This window comes from Mus musculus, chromosome 5 (assembly GCF_000001635.26).
Source record: "Mus musculus strain C57BL/6J chromosome 5, GRCm38.p6 C57BL/6J".
In the NCBI taxonomy this organism is placed as follows: domain Eukaryota; kingdom Metazoa; phylum Chordata; class Mammalia; order Rodentia; family Muridae; genus Mus; species Mus musculus.
Window position 1 is genome coordinate 77,129,880 of NC_000071.6, and position 15,834 is coordinate 77,145,713.

The window sequence follows — 15,834 nt, forward strand, 5'->3', positions numbered from 1 at the left end:
GACTTCTTGTTATCACAAACTGCCTCAATTTAAAAAAAAAACAATTTAAGCAGTTTTTATAATAAGATATACCTACAAACCAGTACTGTGGGCAACCTGAAGAAGGTCCTTAAAATTCCAAAGTTTGTTTTACCCAGAGGCTGTCCAGAGAACCCTGATAAGTAACTAATTCTGGTATTTAGAGAGAACACATGCTCAAAGTTAAGATAATGAAACAATGCTCTGCTGATTGTTGAAAGCCACTCCTCCTGACCTCTAGAACTAACTCTGTACAGCCACTTAACAGCTCCTGGCTTCTGGGTCTACCTCTGGAGGACATGGAGGGGCTCCCCGGATACAGAGACCTTACAGAAGATTGGGGTGAATGGAGGCCCCCTTGAGCTCCCCTGTTCTAAACAATCGCCTCCTAGTGTCCAGGCTTACCCATATTGTGGCAGCCATCCCTGGGGACTCTCAGCTCCTGTGACATCTCTCACGTCCCTGTCACTCCACCGACACCTTGTGCTAATGCTTGACTTCAGATTCTCATTACCTCATGCCCAGATCAGGCCAATAGCCTCTAGTCTCCCAACATCCTGTGCCCGCCACACCTCTCTCAACCACTACTGTATTTGTAAGGAGATACTGCCTGCATCTCGCGAGTTCACTGCTCAAAGCCTTCGAGGGACTGCCCGCCGTCAGGTGAATACTCTGCGGCTTCAGACACCCACACCCATGTTCCTTCTTCGTCTGATACAGCGTCTAGCCCTTCTCTCGGAATTCCCCTGTGGACTTCCCATGCTGCTTGTTATTTCTCAACTATGCTGCTGCTTTCCCTCACCTACTCAACGCCCCATGCCAGGCACACTGCCTGTCCTCCAGTTTCTCGTTCTTGCCTGTCTGTCATCACCCTGTTTGGCCCCATCTCCACTGACCCCTTCCCTGACAACTGCCCTTATCTGAATGAAACCACTCACGTGTCACCTTCTCCACTGCCTCCTATTGTCAGTGAGCCTCTTATTCAAGCATGTGCTTGGCTTCCCTGATACACCATGAACGCCCTGTAGCCAGAGGACTAAAAACAGATGGATCAAGGCCTGGGGAGGCAAGGGGAGGTGTGGGGACAGCTTGACATTGGGGTTCAGAGATCAGGCAGGCTATATTTTAACTGCCAACTCTGTGACCTGGTGAGATTCCTGATCTTGAGACAGGCTAACTCCATGACAGGCTTCCAAAGAGCAGTTCAGGAGACTAGGCCTAAATCTCTGTTTCCAAGAACTGAGCAAATCTAGGCAAGTCCAGGCCTCAGAAGCTGCCCCACCACCTGGCCTCAGGCAAGGACAATGGGTCAGCAGCAGTTTCCACACTTCCTCAGCAACAGTTTCCAGACTTCTAGCCTCCCACACCCCAGCGATGGTCCCAGAATGTCCCTAGAGATAGATCGAACAGATTAAGATAGAGGTCACCTACTGCTCCCCAGAATTCCCCTAATGTGCTTTAAATCAGGTCTTTGAGCTTACTTCTGGATCTCCATCTTTATAAAAGGTAGACCCCAGCATGCTGGACTTCTGCAAAATAAAAGACTCTTTGTGTTTACATACTATTTGAGTCTGGGGTATCATTCTTCCACAAATCATGGACTCTTACAATCTTTCCATGACCTTCTCAGAAAATGGGGATAATGGCCAAGCCCACCTCATAGGGCAATTATGAGGATAATGAATTAGTATGCAGACGGCCCTGAGACTGGCATGCACACAAAGTTCACTTAATTTATTATTTCTTTCATTATCAAGCAAGGTGAGAGGGCTTGTCATGGGCTAGGTACTACATAAGTGACCTTGTTTAATTCCTAGAACGATCCAGTGACAAAATGGGACTCTGCTCACGGTAGAGAGGAGAAACCTGAGGTTCTGCGAAGTTGAGCCACACGGCTGGTAATTAGTTCATCCTCTCAGCCACTGTGAGTTCAAGGACCGTTGCCTCCTCCTGGCCCTACAATAGGTCAATCCTGATGTAGAGCAAAGGGCTTCTTCTGCTCCTTTATATCCTTCAGTATCGCTTAAGCTGCTCAAAGCACGTTTGTTGTGGAATGACCGGCAGACTTCTTACACCGGATCAGCCCTTTGTGCTCCTCTGTGCGGAGGTCACTGATTGCCCATCATTGATTTCCTTCTGTACCTTTTCAGACCTCCAGTGTTTAGCTAGGCAACCAGCCACTGGCAGCAAAGGTCATAGCTGGCTATGGTGGCACAAGCCTGGAATCCCAGGGCTCAGGAGGTGGTGGAGGCAGGAAGATTATGAGTTCAAGGCCGTCTGGAGTACAGAGCGATGCTGTGACAAACAAAATCAAGAACGGAGGTCAGAGGTCAGCCAACTGTTCCAGGACCTATTTTAGGTTCAGCATATGGCCTGGTTTTATTTACTCAGCTCCGCCATGACAGTACATAAGGAGTCGAGGACAGTATATGTGAATGAGGGTGACTGTGTTCCCAGGACATATCTATCCTGTGGGTTGCAGGTTCCTGCCACTTGGCCTACTATGAACCTGCCATTGGCTGACTTGATTAAAGATACAAGGATTGTTAATATTGTGTGTCAACTTGGTTGGCCCATAACAGGCCAAGATATTTTGGCAAACCTTATTCTAGGAATTTCTATGCAGATGTTTTTCAGTGAGGTTGATTCAGCTGATTATGAACATAGGATTAGGAAGGCCACCATTACCTTATCCAACCCACTGAAAGCTTTGCTTAGCCAAAAAAAGAAAAAAGAAAAAAAAAAGAAAAAGACTAGCTTTGTAGATAAGGAGAGAAGTCTCCAGTAGACTGCTTCAGGCTTATCCACAGCACTGGATCTTTCTGAATGTACAACAGACAGTCTTTAGACTAGTCTGTCTGTGTGCATCATTCAGGCTTGGACTCAACTTCTGTAACCACCAGAGTCAGTTTCTATGCACATGCACATCCACTGGTTTTGTTTCTCTGGCGAACCCTGAGAGATATGATGCCATGCTCCATCTTGCTCTGTGGCGAGATGTGCCAGGGAGATTAAGGTCTGGCCAGTGGAATGTTCTGGGGCAGCTTCCAGGAAATGGTGGCCTTTGCCCTTTGGCCTGTCATCTCCCTTCTACTTTTCCTGCTGTTTGGAAGGCAGGTTTCATGGCTGAAGGGCCACTGTGGACTATAATATAGCAACAAAGCAGAACTCCAAAGCAGTCTAGGGTCAAGGGACCATGAAGCCCTCCAACCTGTGTCAATGCCCTGAATTCTTCATGCTAGGAGAGAGCAGCTCATGAGGCCCAGGCTGGGCTTGAATTCCATATATAACCAATGATGGTGACCTTAAACTCCTGATTCTTCTGCTTCCACATCACAGGCTCGTACTTCTTAGCTTCTTATCAGGGCTTTTGTATGAGACAAAAATGTTGGAGAACCCTGCTGTTAAGGTTGCCAACCCCCATGTCCAGACAGCTCTCCGAGCTCAGTGTGAAATAGAGGACTCTCTTTCTCAGTGGGGCTTCTCTTTCTCTACCTGACCCTGTCTGGAGAGTGTCCCTTAAGCACAGGTGCCCGGCCTTGTCTGAAAAATGACTTTGTGTAGAACTGTCCTCAAACGCTGCACAACTCAGCACACAAGTCCCACTCTGGTTTTGTGCCCACGTGATAATTCGGTACTATATTATGACCAGTCAGCCCTTCCCACCCCCCATGATAGTTAGATACTATGCTATGACCAAGTAGCTCTTTCCACTCATAGCCCTGAAAGCTCTTGCATATCCTTTCCCTGGAACAGTAAAGTAGACCTCTCACTGCAGAGGTCTCCAGGAGTTCTTCTGTCATACTCATAGCTGTCCAAACCCTGCTCGATGTTTCTACTACCTTTGTTTTCTCCTGGCTGGAGGTCAACAAACCCTCAGGAAGAAGGGGGACTCACATAAAATTACAGCCCAGTCTCATTAAAGCTACATGTAATGTCCCTGCCCAGCCTATGTGAGCCCTAATGGATGCAATGCTGTCTCTCTGGAGCTGGGAAATGGTTAGCCTTCTCTCTGGCAACTGTGAGCAGCTTCAAAGCCAGTATTTCCCCCAAACCTCTTTTCATAGGGAACGGCCCAATCTAAGTCTTTTCCACGTTGAGAAATCTCTTTTCATAAAAAGCAGAGTGAAGTAAGGCTGAAGAGTAGGAGAGAAATAGATCCCTCCTGAGTAGGTGTGAGGGAGATCAGCGTATAACCAGACCGGAGGACAGTAGTGATGACACCCTGGGGATGCTGGGCAGGATGGGGAGTCAGTGCTGGAAAAACATCTGGAGCTGGCTGTGGATGGTTTTGTCATGACTCAGCAACATGCATTCAGTTCTGGCCACGATCAGCTTTTTGTGCACCCACAGCTTAGAGGCAAGGAAATGAGAAGAGAAGGCTGGTGAGGTGGCTTAGCAGGTGCCTTAGTCACCTTTCTCCTGCTGTGATAAAACACCATGACCAAGGCAACTTATAAAAGAACGGGCATATGGTTTCCTGATGTCAGAGTAAAAGAACAGTGTTAATCCCACAAATCAAGAAAAAAAGCACTACCACAGTTTTTGAGCCAAATCTGAAGCAAGCTTTATTAAATAAATGCTGGCCAAGACCATGGGTAAAGCCAGGTCCATACCTGGAATTTTCAGAGTATGGTGCCACAGTACATCAGCCAGGGGCTTATAAAATCAAAAGCCACGAGGCTGTGTACATTCTACCTTTGTCCAATCAGAGCCTAGCACACATCCTGACATACTTCCTGCCTACATGAGATCAAGCACACAGCCTGTGTGGTTGGTGCAACCAAGCTTGTTCAGAGAAGTGAAAACACTAGGTTGTTATCGTACAGGAACAGCCTCCAGCATCCCAGGAAGTTATCTGTCCTTAGGCAAACGAAGCTTGCAGGTTAGAGGCATACCGGTGGTTTTGTCTTATAGATCTTGTTTTGAGTGCCCTAAAGCTAAGTCATAAATATGAATCCTGAGTTTTGTCTCATTGACCAGTATAATCTGTCACATGTCTTTAGGCAAAATCTCTCACTAGTTACATCTTGACACATGATACCTGGAAGACCTGTGGCCATCTTGTTTGTTAAGGGTACCATAGTTAACACATGACAGGGACTGGTGGGTCCTCATGAGTTTGAGGCTACCCTGGTCTACATAGTGAGTTCCAGGTCAGCCAGGGCTACATAGTGAGACCCTGGTTCTGCTGTGGGAAATAAGTACCTATTCATAAGTACTTTCTGTTGGTTTTTCTGTTCCTTACAGACAAAGCTTCCAGCCCCAAATCCTTCCTGTTCCATGCTCTGAACGCACTCTGGGTCTAAGCCATCCACATCAAAGACAATTCTGCATCATTTTGCCTACATGTTCCTGTCCCATTTTCTACTTGAAGACAAGCTGGAGACAGCGTATTGTTTCTAGTTCATGGAAAATTCCACAACTGTGAAGTATGAGTTTGAAGCCTGGTTCACTCTCTATGACCTTGGGAAAATTACACAACTTCTCTGTGCATAGACTTTTTATCCACTGAGGAGGAATTAGGTTAAATAAGTTAGTAGCCATGGAATGCAAAGGACAGCATCTTCCCTACCACCATAATCACTAAAGATACATGAGCTTTATCATCATCCTGCCCAGAAGCACAACCTTCTGCAAGGCAGGTTATGTTGCTTTCTACCCTCATTTCCCTTTGCTAAATATTCCTGGGAACAGCCAAAGTGTGAGACAAGTATAGTCAGTGTGGCCTCTTGCTAACGTGCAAACTACACGGCCGTCAGAAAAGAAATCTGATGAACAGAATGAGATTTTGTTTTTTGTTTTTTGTTTTGTTTTGTTTTTTGAGATAGAATTTAAGTATGTAGCTCTGGCTGACCTAGAACTCACTCTGTCAACCAAGCCGTCCTCAAACTCATAGAGACCCACTTGCCTCTGCTTCCCACTGCTGGGATTAAAGGTGTGCACTACTATACCCCCAAGTGGATATACTCTCTTATTCATGGGGGATTTAAGAACCCCCAGAAGATGGCAGAAACAAAAAAAGAACCACACTGTATACATACTATGTGTTTTCCTATGGATACCCATAGTAAGAATAAGTTTAATAAGTAAAATTAAGCACAACTCAAGATCAACAACATAAACATAATGTGGATCTAGATTACTGTAACCCCACAGTAGGCCTGAGAGCTGAAACGGCTGGGAACGAAGTAAGCGCTGATGGGCAGGGTGAGGTTATACTGCACGAGGGAATAATTCCCATCCGGGAGTCAGAGGGAGCTGATGGGAGCAGAGTTCCTGACAGAGGCCGCAATGTCAAGTTCTTGAGTTATTTATTTTTAGAGTTTCCCATTTGATACTTTTGGATTGTGGTTTACTGTGGGTACATAATGACAAGCACCGCAAAGCTGTGGGTAAGGGCCTTGGTACCAGGATGAAGCTCTGAACGCTCTGCAAATCCTACTCCTCCTCTACCCGAAGGCATGGGTGGCAAGGACTCCTCCGGGCTACGTCACTAGCCAGGGGCAGAAACCCCACAGATCAGCTCACAGCTCTGACACTGTTCAAGTTCCCGCCTTATGTTCTTGCTGGCTTTAGCTTTTTCATGGAGCCAAGAGTCTCTTCTCACCCTCTTCTCTGGAAGACTCTTTGCTCTGTCCCAGTACCTCACACCATGCTAGGCTACCTCCTTCCTACTGTAAGGGTCCATATTTCCACAAAGAACGAAAGCCCGGACTTGAATAGTATATAGACACAAAGAGTGTTTTATTCTGTAGTCCAGCATGCTGGGCTCTCCCATTACCAGAACAGAGAGAGTCAACCAAGTGAGCTTACAGGCCTGATTTAAAGCACATTAGGGAATTCTGGGGTAGGTGACCTCTACGTTAATCTGTTGGGTCCATCTCTATAGACATTCCATTACTGAGGTGTGAGGGGCTGGAAACTTGCTAGGGGGAGTCGATCTGGAAACTGCAGCTGACTCATCCATTGTCCTTGCCTCAGGCCAGGTGGTGGGGCACCTTCTGAGGCAGGCCTGGACTCGCCAAGAATTTCCCAGGTCTTGGAAACAGAGGTTTAGGCCTAGTCTCCTTAACTGTCAGTTTGAAGCCTGTCATGGCCGTCAGCCTAGCCTGCTGACTAGGACCAGGGAGGCCTCCCTCTTTCCTCATTTGCATATGCTTGTCAACTAGACAGGTTTTCAGGCATGACTGCCTGTCTCAGCTTAGATGCTGCTTGCTTCCCAAGTGCTCTGGCCAAAGTTAATTTTTACAAAAATCATGTACACTGCATGTTTTTATCCCAAACCAGGCTGCTCAGGGTTTTTTGTTTATTTTTTCTTTCTTATGGGGCTAAAGATCTTTCATTTATGTTTATGTGCAAGCCGCTAAGGACCTATGTGCTGTTCTCTAAGCAGGGGAAGAAAGCACAGGCCCTGTAGGAATCATCTGAGGTCCCTTCGGCACCCGAGGACTCAGCGCTCCCCATCTGGTACTTGTCTGAGTAGAGTTGTCTGTCTGGTTCTGACAGCTAATCGCTAATCCAAACTAGAACTGACAGAAGATAGAGAAGGTTCTAGAAATTAGCTTATCTCATGGCATCCAAATGAGACCCCCTTTTCTGCTCCCCTCAGAGTAAAGAGGGACCATTGAAGGACATTGGTAATGACGAGGCCAGAACTGAAGCATCAACGCTTGTTCTCCCGAGATGGAGATGCCATACATAGCCTATGTGAGCCTGACATACAGGCTACCTGGCTGGAGATGCCGGACCCTTCTACTCTGGGGCTGGATGGCAGGCGATAGAACTGCTACCGCTCAGCCTTCAGAGTCTGCTGGAGCTGCTGAAGGCATGAAAACATTCTTTCTACCTCTTAAGTGTTGCTCAGTGCCAAGGTTTGTTTGCCAACTTAAGGGCCAACTCAGTGCCAAGTTATGGAAGTCCTGGAAAGGGGTCAGGGAATACTGTCCCAAGCAGACAGTTCAAGTGACAAATGCTCTTCTTACCACCCCCCTCGCCCGCCTTCCAGGAAGATTACGCAATAACAAAACCAAATCCCCTGCTTTCTACTTCCAGGCTCACCCCTTTCTTCACAAGGAGACAACACCACGGAGTAGCAGCTGTTCATAAAGTCTCTATTCAGCCCTGCTTGCTTGTCCTTGGTCCTGGGGTTCAGCTAATGAGCTCCCATAGAGCACAGGCCAGCAGGGGAGGCAGAGATCACAGAAGAAAAAGACTCAGCTTCCAGGTTTCCTGTGGACTGCAGAATGTGATGGAAACCCCGCAGTGTTTCTGGATGAGCGCTGTGGAACACAGCGGGGACTGTTCACTGTTGCTCTGGGTCAGGGCTGGCACGCAGGTTCCTGCCTGTGAGTTTTCCCCTCTGAAAGGGGCTCCAATGAGGGAAGCGAAGCATCACCCCTTGTCCCTTGAGTCTGTTCTCCCAAAGGCCTTTGTGTCAGAGTCAAGTCTAGAAACTTCAGAAGGAGACAAGTCAGCCATCCTGAGACTTTTGCAGCAGCCCTCAGCTCCTCTCTTCATTTGACTCCCAGGCCTGCCAGGTTATCCTGCCCACACCATGTCCAACATGGGTTTGGGATCTGTACCTATCAGATTCAACCAGAGAACTGGAACTGGCATCGGACACGTGTTACCAGATTACCGAGAACTGCCCGATGGAATACCGAGTCTGCACTCCGTGAGGCCCCTGCAAGTATGAGACATGAGCCGGGACAGTCAGTGTCCATGGGATGAACTTCCCCATGCAACCCCTCAGCTCTGCTCTTACGGCCTTCCAACTGGTTGATTCAGATGTGCCGTGAATCTAGACTGCTCCCTTAACTAAAATGTATAGGATTAGGGATATTTTTCCATGTGTATGTGTGTGCGTGCATATATGCACGTTTTCTTTCATGTGAGCATGATGTGTGTGCAGGTGTCCCTGCATTATGTGGGCTTTCATATGAAAGTCCAAAGTTGATGTGGAGGAATGTGACTTGATTTGAAGTAAGGTCTCTCACTGAACCCAGAGCTTGACATTCCTGGCTCAGCTAGCTAGCCAGCTTGTCCTGGGAACCCCGTCTCTGCTGCTCAAGTGCTGGTAGTATAGACAGCCATCTTACCTGCCTGGCTGTTTGTACTCATGTTATACCAAAAAGTGATTCATCCACTAATCTATCTTCTTAGTCACACACATAAAATATCTTCACTGCAGTCCCAGACTAGTGTTTCAGTAACTGCAGACTGTAACCTAGTCGAGCTAATGCATGAGACTCAGTGTCATCGGCCTGACTCTGTCCTGCATAGCTGTCCCCTCCCTTGGCTGGAGCCTCCACTCCGAATTGTAGCTAGAGCCTCTTCACTTGTCCCCTGCTTCTTCTCCTGTCCTCTCTGTCCCACCCACTGCCTCTAGCTGCTTTCACCTGAGCAGAGGGAACAGTTGCCAGGTAGAGGGCAAGCAATCAGCCAACGCTCAAATCCTTCGTGGTGGGCAGAACAGCAGTTCCCTGGAGATGCCTAAGTCCTGATCCATGGAGGCCATGGCTAGGTTACAGTCCCTAGTAAAAAGGACCTTTAAAGGGGTGCTTGCAGGCCAGTTTTAACTTAAGGCTGTCCTGGTTTGTTTAAGTGGCCCACTCTGATCGTACTAGTTCCCATGGAGCTGGGGAGACAACTCACAAGCCCGGTGACACAACTTCAATACCCAGAAGCCATATAAAGGTGGGCAGAGTGAAACAATTTTACAGTCCTCTGACCTCCACACACACTGTGGCATCCGTACCCCACCCCTCACCTGCCATGGAGGAGGAAAGTGGATTGCAGAAACCGATATGCTGACCTTGGATATGAAGGAAGAGGGCCAGAAGCCAGCAGCAAGGGGAAGGCAACCTGAGTCCTCTAAGCACTGTCCCCAAATGTCACTAGCAAGACAAAGAAGTAGAAGCCAGCTTCTGAAAGCCTGCTGAGAAGATCTTGAGAAAGTCTTCAAATCATCATATTTAGTAATCCCCGGAGATGTTCTCCTCAAGTTCCCCCTTAACAGTCAAGAGGTTTTTCCTTATGTTTTTTTAATACAGAAATTCTAATAAAGCCACTGGAGAATGTGAGTGACATCACATTCTCAGATTAGACTTTTCTACACTGTATTAGGAAATGTCATCCTAGATGACTTTGGAATTGGTTAAGAATCTTCTAGTAAGAGATGCAGTCATATCAACGGCTTCATGTTGTCCCCTGAGGCCATGCTGGACTACTAGTCTGCAGAATGACAGCAAGCTTTCGTTGTGTCAGTCACAGCCTTGTGGTGACTTGCTGTGGTAGCTTCAGAAAACACACAGCACCCCAGGGGCTTACCAGTAAATGCAGAATGGAGACCCAGCTCCCTCCAGTCCCTCCTCACTCTGAATTCCACAGTGCTTTCCTAGCAGCCCCACCCCCACCCCACCTCGTCCCTCCCCCTGGCTCCACCCCACTGCAGCCACACTAGGAGGAAGTGACATCAATGTGGTCAATGTGCCGATCAGGAGTCAAGACAGTAGCTCTTTAATGTAGCATCAACGTTAATGCAACTCTCTGTGACAACAAACATAAAATATTGAGAGAAGAACGAGATCCAGCCGCAGGACTGGCTCGGCTTGCCTTCTTTGCCACCTCTCTCGGCTTGTCGTCTTTGCCAACTCCTGTAGTTTGTAGTTCGGGTTTCCAGCTTTGCCCTCAGATCTCTACAAGGCTTTCTTTCTCGCTGACTTCATCACAGTTTTATTGTAGTTACTCTTTTCCTCTCCTTTCTTTTCCTTTCCTTTCCTTTCCTTTTTCTTTTTTATATTGAATCTTTCTATTGTGGCCCAGGCTGGCCTCAACTTTCCATCCCCCTGCCTCTGACTTCTGAGTGCTGGGATGATAGGCGCACCCCATCGCACCCAGCCTCAGCTACTTACTGGACCTTTTCTGACCATTTGCTTAAAATCATAGTGGCCCTCACCAGCGTCCTGTCACTTACTGTTTTTCCAGAAGGATGAACATGCCTAATTTATTATTTCATTTATTCACTGCTGTTTCCAGAAATGTCACCTAAAAATCATGCAACACGCGCAATGGTTCAGAAAGTATGTGTGGAAGGAAGAAGGGAGGGAGGGAGGGAGGGAGGGAATAGAAAAAAAGAGCTGAATGTAAAGCAAGAGTACTTTGTCAAGGCGTGTATGTGCATGTGTGCGCGTCTACATATGTGCTTATGAGTGTGTGAGAATGTGTGTGTGTGATTATGTGCACATTCCTGTATGTGAGTGTGTGTAAATATGTGAGTGTATGTGTGTGTGTATGTGAGTGTGTGTGTGTACCTGGATGTGAGTATCTGTTATGTGTGTGTGAATGTGTATGTACTGTGTGAGCATGTAAGTGTATGTGAATGTATATATGTGTATGTGAGTGTCTATATGAGTGTGTGTGTGAGTGCATGTTGGGGGGGGGTAGGGAGGACTTTCTCACTGCATTACTTGAAGGCAGAACTCCCTGAAGAACAGCAGTAAATTTTAGTTTGCTTGCAGAAACATTAATTTATGAGCGAGCTCCGTTTTGTCTCCTCCCTGGGGGGTAGTAAGCACCGGGAGCCAGCGTGTTCTCTTAGATTAACCGGCAGATGTGGACTGGTTCAGTGTTTTCTTTTCTAGGAATTAGCTAAATGCTGTTCCCACTGAAGCGCCAGGAAAGTTTGACTACCTTGTGACTTGTCTCAGATCCGGGGAGACCCAGTCCTTGCAATGTTGGCTTTGCTAATGCCCAGAGATTATATTCTATTCAAGCTGTCTCTCAACCCTGAAAACTAAAAACTCAACTTTGATATTCTCTCTCTCTCTCTTTTATCTATTTTTCTCACTCTCTCCCTTTCTCCCTCCCTCTTAATGAGAAAATTTTAGCAAAGACACTATTTAAAAGTCAGTGATATTTTGTATCATAGAAAATCTTGTTCCTCCTACTTAGAAGAGGTAGTGAGACTGTATTCTTTTTTTTTTTTTTAAGATTTATTTATTTATTATATGTAAGTACACTGTAGCTGTCTTCAGACACGCCAGAAGAGGGCGTCAGATCTCATTACAGATGGTTGTGAGCCACCATGTGGTTGCTGGGATTTGAACTCTGGACCTTCGGATGAGCAGTCGGGTGCTCTTACCCACTGAGCCATCTCACCAGCCCCCGAGACTGTATTCTTGTGAGAGGTCATTGAATAAACAAAAGTTTCTAAGCAGACTCAGAAAACCCCAGATTATGCAGTGTTCCTCCTGGTGTTAAAAAGCCCGTCTCTAAGACTTCAGTTACATAGAAGGGAAAGGGTTCCAACTGTGAGTATCTTGGATCAGATGGGGGGGGGGGGCTCAGGGGAGAGGGCGGGGGGGGGGGGATGACAGAAAGGTGGAGAAAATGGATGACCAGGAGTAGAGTTGTACTGGCTGGGTTTGTGTGTCAACTTGACACAAGCTGGAATTATAACAGAAAGAAGCTGGGAGGAAATGCCTCCATGAGATCCAGCTGTAAGGCATTTTCTCAATTAGTGATCAAGGGTGAGAGGGCCCATTGTAGGAGGTGCCATCCCTGGGCTGGCAGTCTTGGGTTCTATAAGAAAGCAAGCTGAGCAAACCAAGGGAAGCAAGCAAGCCAGTAAGTAACATCCCTCCACGGGCTCTGCATCAGCTCCTGCCTCCAAGTTTCTTCCCTGTGTGAGTTCCTGTCCTGATGTGACTTCCTTTGGTGATGAACAGCAATGTGGAAAGTGTAAGCTGAATAAACCCTTTCCTCCCCAACTTGCTTCTTGGCCAGGATCATTTGTGCAGAGTACAAACCCTGACTAAGACAATAGTGAATGGGGATGATAGTAGTTTCTACATCGTGATTAAGATTAATGTACCACGGTCATGACAGATGTCAACATTAAGGGACACTCAGAATTCTCATTCTTGCTGCAGCTTTGTGCAGGCTTAAAATTATTGTAGAGTAAAAACGTAAAGCTGAGCTGGAGAGGTGGCTCAGCAGTTAAAAACATTGGCTGTTCTGCCGAGGGTCCTGGTCCATTCCCAGCACCCACGTGGCAGCTCCCAACTGTCTGTAACTCCAGTTATGGGTCATCCCAAGTTCTCTTTACCACAGCATCTGAGGCCACCAGGCATGAACAGGGTACACGTACATGCAGGCAAAAGTTCATATGGATAAAATAAAAATAAGTAAATCACTAAGAAAAAAAATTTAAGCTAAAAAAAATAGACTTCGATTCCCAGTGGAGAAGAAAGTAGAAACAGCAAGTATCACATGGGTCAGGAAAACTGGGGTCAGCTTGGAAGCCTCACATCCATGCTTGCTATTTTTAGCTGTGCAGTGCTGGCCGGGACACTCACTTCTCTGAGTCCCACTTCCCTGTGAATCCATGGTGCCATCTGGGAGGCAAACCAGGACACTGCTGATGTTGCCATGGGTAATGAGCGGGGATGGCAGTACAGACAGAAGGGGAGCCAATACTGTCCCTGAGCACTGGATCCCTAATGGACTAAGCTCAGCTCTCAGCATGTGATTGGTACCTTTAAAATAAAAGAGTGTGTGCACATGTGTGTGCACATATGTGTATTAGCGTGTGTGTATGAGTGTATGTGATGTGTGTGTGCACATGTACATGAATGTGTATATGAGTGTGTGTGTACATGTATGCAATATGTGTAAAAGTGTGTGAGAGTATGCACGTGTGTGTGCACATATGTGTATTAGCGTGTATGTATGAGTGTATGTGATTGTGTGTACATGTGTGTGTGCACATGTACATGAATGTGTATATGAGTGTGTGTGTACATGTATGCAATATGTGTATAAGTGTGTGAGAGTGTGCACGTGTGTGTAAAGGTCAGAGGTGATGCTAGGTAAATATCTTTATCTTCCTCCACTGAGCTCCACATTGTTTTTTGAGATAGTCTTTTATTGAACCTGGTTCTCACCAAATCATCTAGTGTCGTACTTCCTCCAGCAAGCCCAAATCCACCTAGACAGCACCAGCCCCTGGGACCCAGTGTTCAAACCTCTGAGCCTTTGGGAGCTGTCTCATCCCACCACCACAGTCTTCAATAGTTGCAACAAAGAAGGTTTCACCGGTGGACAGGTTTTATCTAGCCATTCCTATATTAAGCGGCACTGGCTAATTGCAATTTTGTTCCACTAACAGAAAGTTACATAGAGTGCTGGTGACGCAGGCCAGTGGCAGAGTGCTGTGTAGCAGGAACAGAGCTTCATGCTCGATCTCTAGCACCGGTACAAAAAAGAAAATGACTCTGAGGTGTGAACTCTGTAAATTATCACTAATTCTTAACAGTGTTTCCGATATGAGCAGTGTTAATAGTGGGGCTAAAGATGCGATTACGTAATTGAAAGCTTACTATATGGGTTAGGTTTACCCCAAAAGGTAAATACAACATTTCAAACTTCCATCAAGCCTAGATAGTCATACGTTTAAAACACGCTTAGCTTTGCTAACTTTTCTGTTGCTGTGATGAAATATCCCGAGAAAAGCAACTTAAGAAAGATGTTTTCTGGCTTACAGGCAGTCAGGGGGTCAAGGTGGAAGGAGCTGAAGCTTCCGGTCTCGTGGCCACTGCCAGGAAAGAGCAAGGTGCACAGTAGAAAACTGGGATGGGCCGAGCAGTGGTGGCGCATGCCTTCAATCCCAGCACTCGGGAGGCAGAGGCAGGCAGATTTCTGAGTTCGAGGCCAGTCTGGTCTACAGAGTGAGTTCCAGGACAGCCAGGGCTATACAGAGAAACCCTGTGTCGAAAAACCAAAAAAAAAAAAAAAAAATCAGATTCAGAGAACTCATGTCAAGATGGATGTGGTCACCCTGGTACCTGCAACCACCACCAGGGTTGAGAACCACTGCTCTAAAACCACAAGGTCGGGGGAGGGGGTGGGGAGAGGAGCTGAGCCTTTAAGAAGTGTTCATGGCAGTCAACTGGTTGTTAAGGGCAACGGTTTATTGTTCCAGCTTCTTCTCCAGGTCATTCAGCTCTACTTAGCAAGTGACATCATGCTTTGCAAGCAGGTAGTACAGTCACCACATCAGTGTGTTAACAATTGCTCTTTCTACCTTATTCACGTTGGCAGCCTTATCTGAGCATACGCTGGTAGACTTGTTTCTGTGAACTTAGAGAACTGCACAGGATTAAGGCTCCTTTTCATGCCCAAGTTTCTGCCTCATGTCTAAGAAGTGTCCCACCCTCGAGGTGACTGACATCGAGAAATCTTACTGACTTGAGAGTAACACAAAGAGAGAGGTGACCACACCCTTTGTGGGACATCAATACCCTATTTTTGTCAAAGGAGTTTCAAATGCCGCAAGAGGCACAGGTGGTGCCTCTGTGGGTCAGATGTGTGTGTGTGGGGTGGGGGGGTTCATGCCTATAATCCCAGCTCCTGAAAGCCACAGTAGGAGGATTAAGAATTTAAATTGGGCTATAATCTCTCAAAAATTCTGTACCTCTAATTATTTGTGAAGAAGCAACATCCTTTTTTACATATTTATCCTATTTTATTTCCATTTTTTGTGGCTTCCATTTCTGCCTTTCATTGGTTTCTCATTTGGAGTCTGTGTCTTTCTTTGTGTCCATTTTTTTCTGATGTTACGTTTGCTAAATTTTACCTTGTATCTGCTGAATATTTTCTACAATTCATTGCTTTTTTTTTTTAATTTGGCTTTGTTTTCATTATCGGCTTGTGGATCACAACCATGTTAGTAAAGGTGACTAGGTGAATGAGGACCGTATGTTTTACTGAGATCTTGTCCCCATTGCCACTCAGTTTCCTTTCCTTGAGGAG

The 15,834-nt window shown here is 46.5% G+C and overlaps 1 long non-coding RNA gene across 1 annotated transcript, besides 1 other annotated feature; it reads right to left on the reverse strand.

Annotated features, from left to right (window-relative positions):
- Window positions 1-1,114: an enhancer, noted in NCBI's record as "VISTA enhancer mm770". NCBI's record gives its function as "enhancer in: heart[7/9]" and the evidence as "EXISTENCE:transgenic organism evidence [ECO:0001131][PMID:17130149]".
- Window positions 6,742-10,426, reverse strand: Chaer1. Its single transcript, XR_880410.2, has 2 exons — window positions 10,351-10,426; window positions 6,742-8,704 (listed from the first exon to the last, which is right to left on the reverse strand). It is a non-coding gene; the product is annotated as a cardiac hypertrophy associated epigenetic regulator 1 (long non-coding RNA).
- Window positions 10,427-15,834: the final 5,408 nt, after the last annotated feature.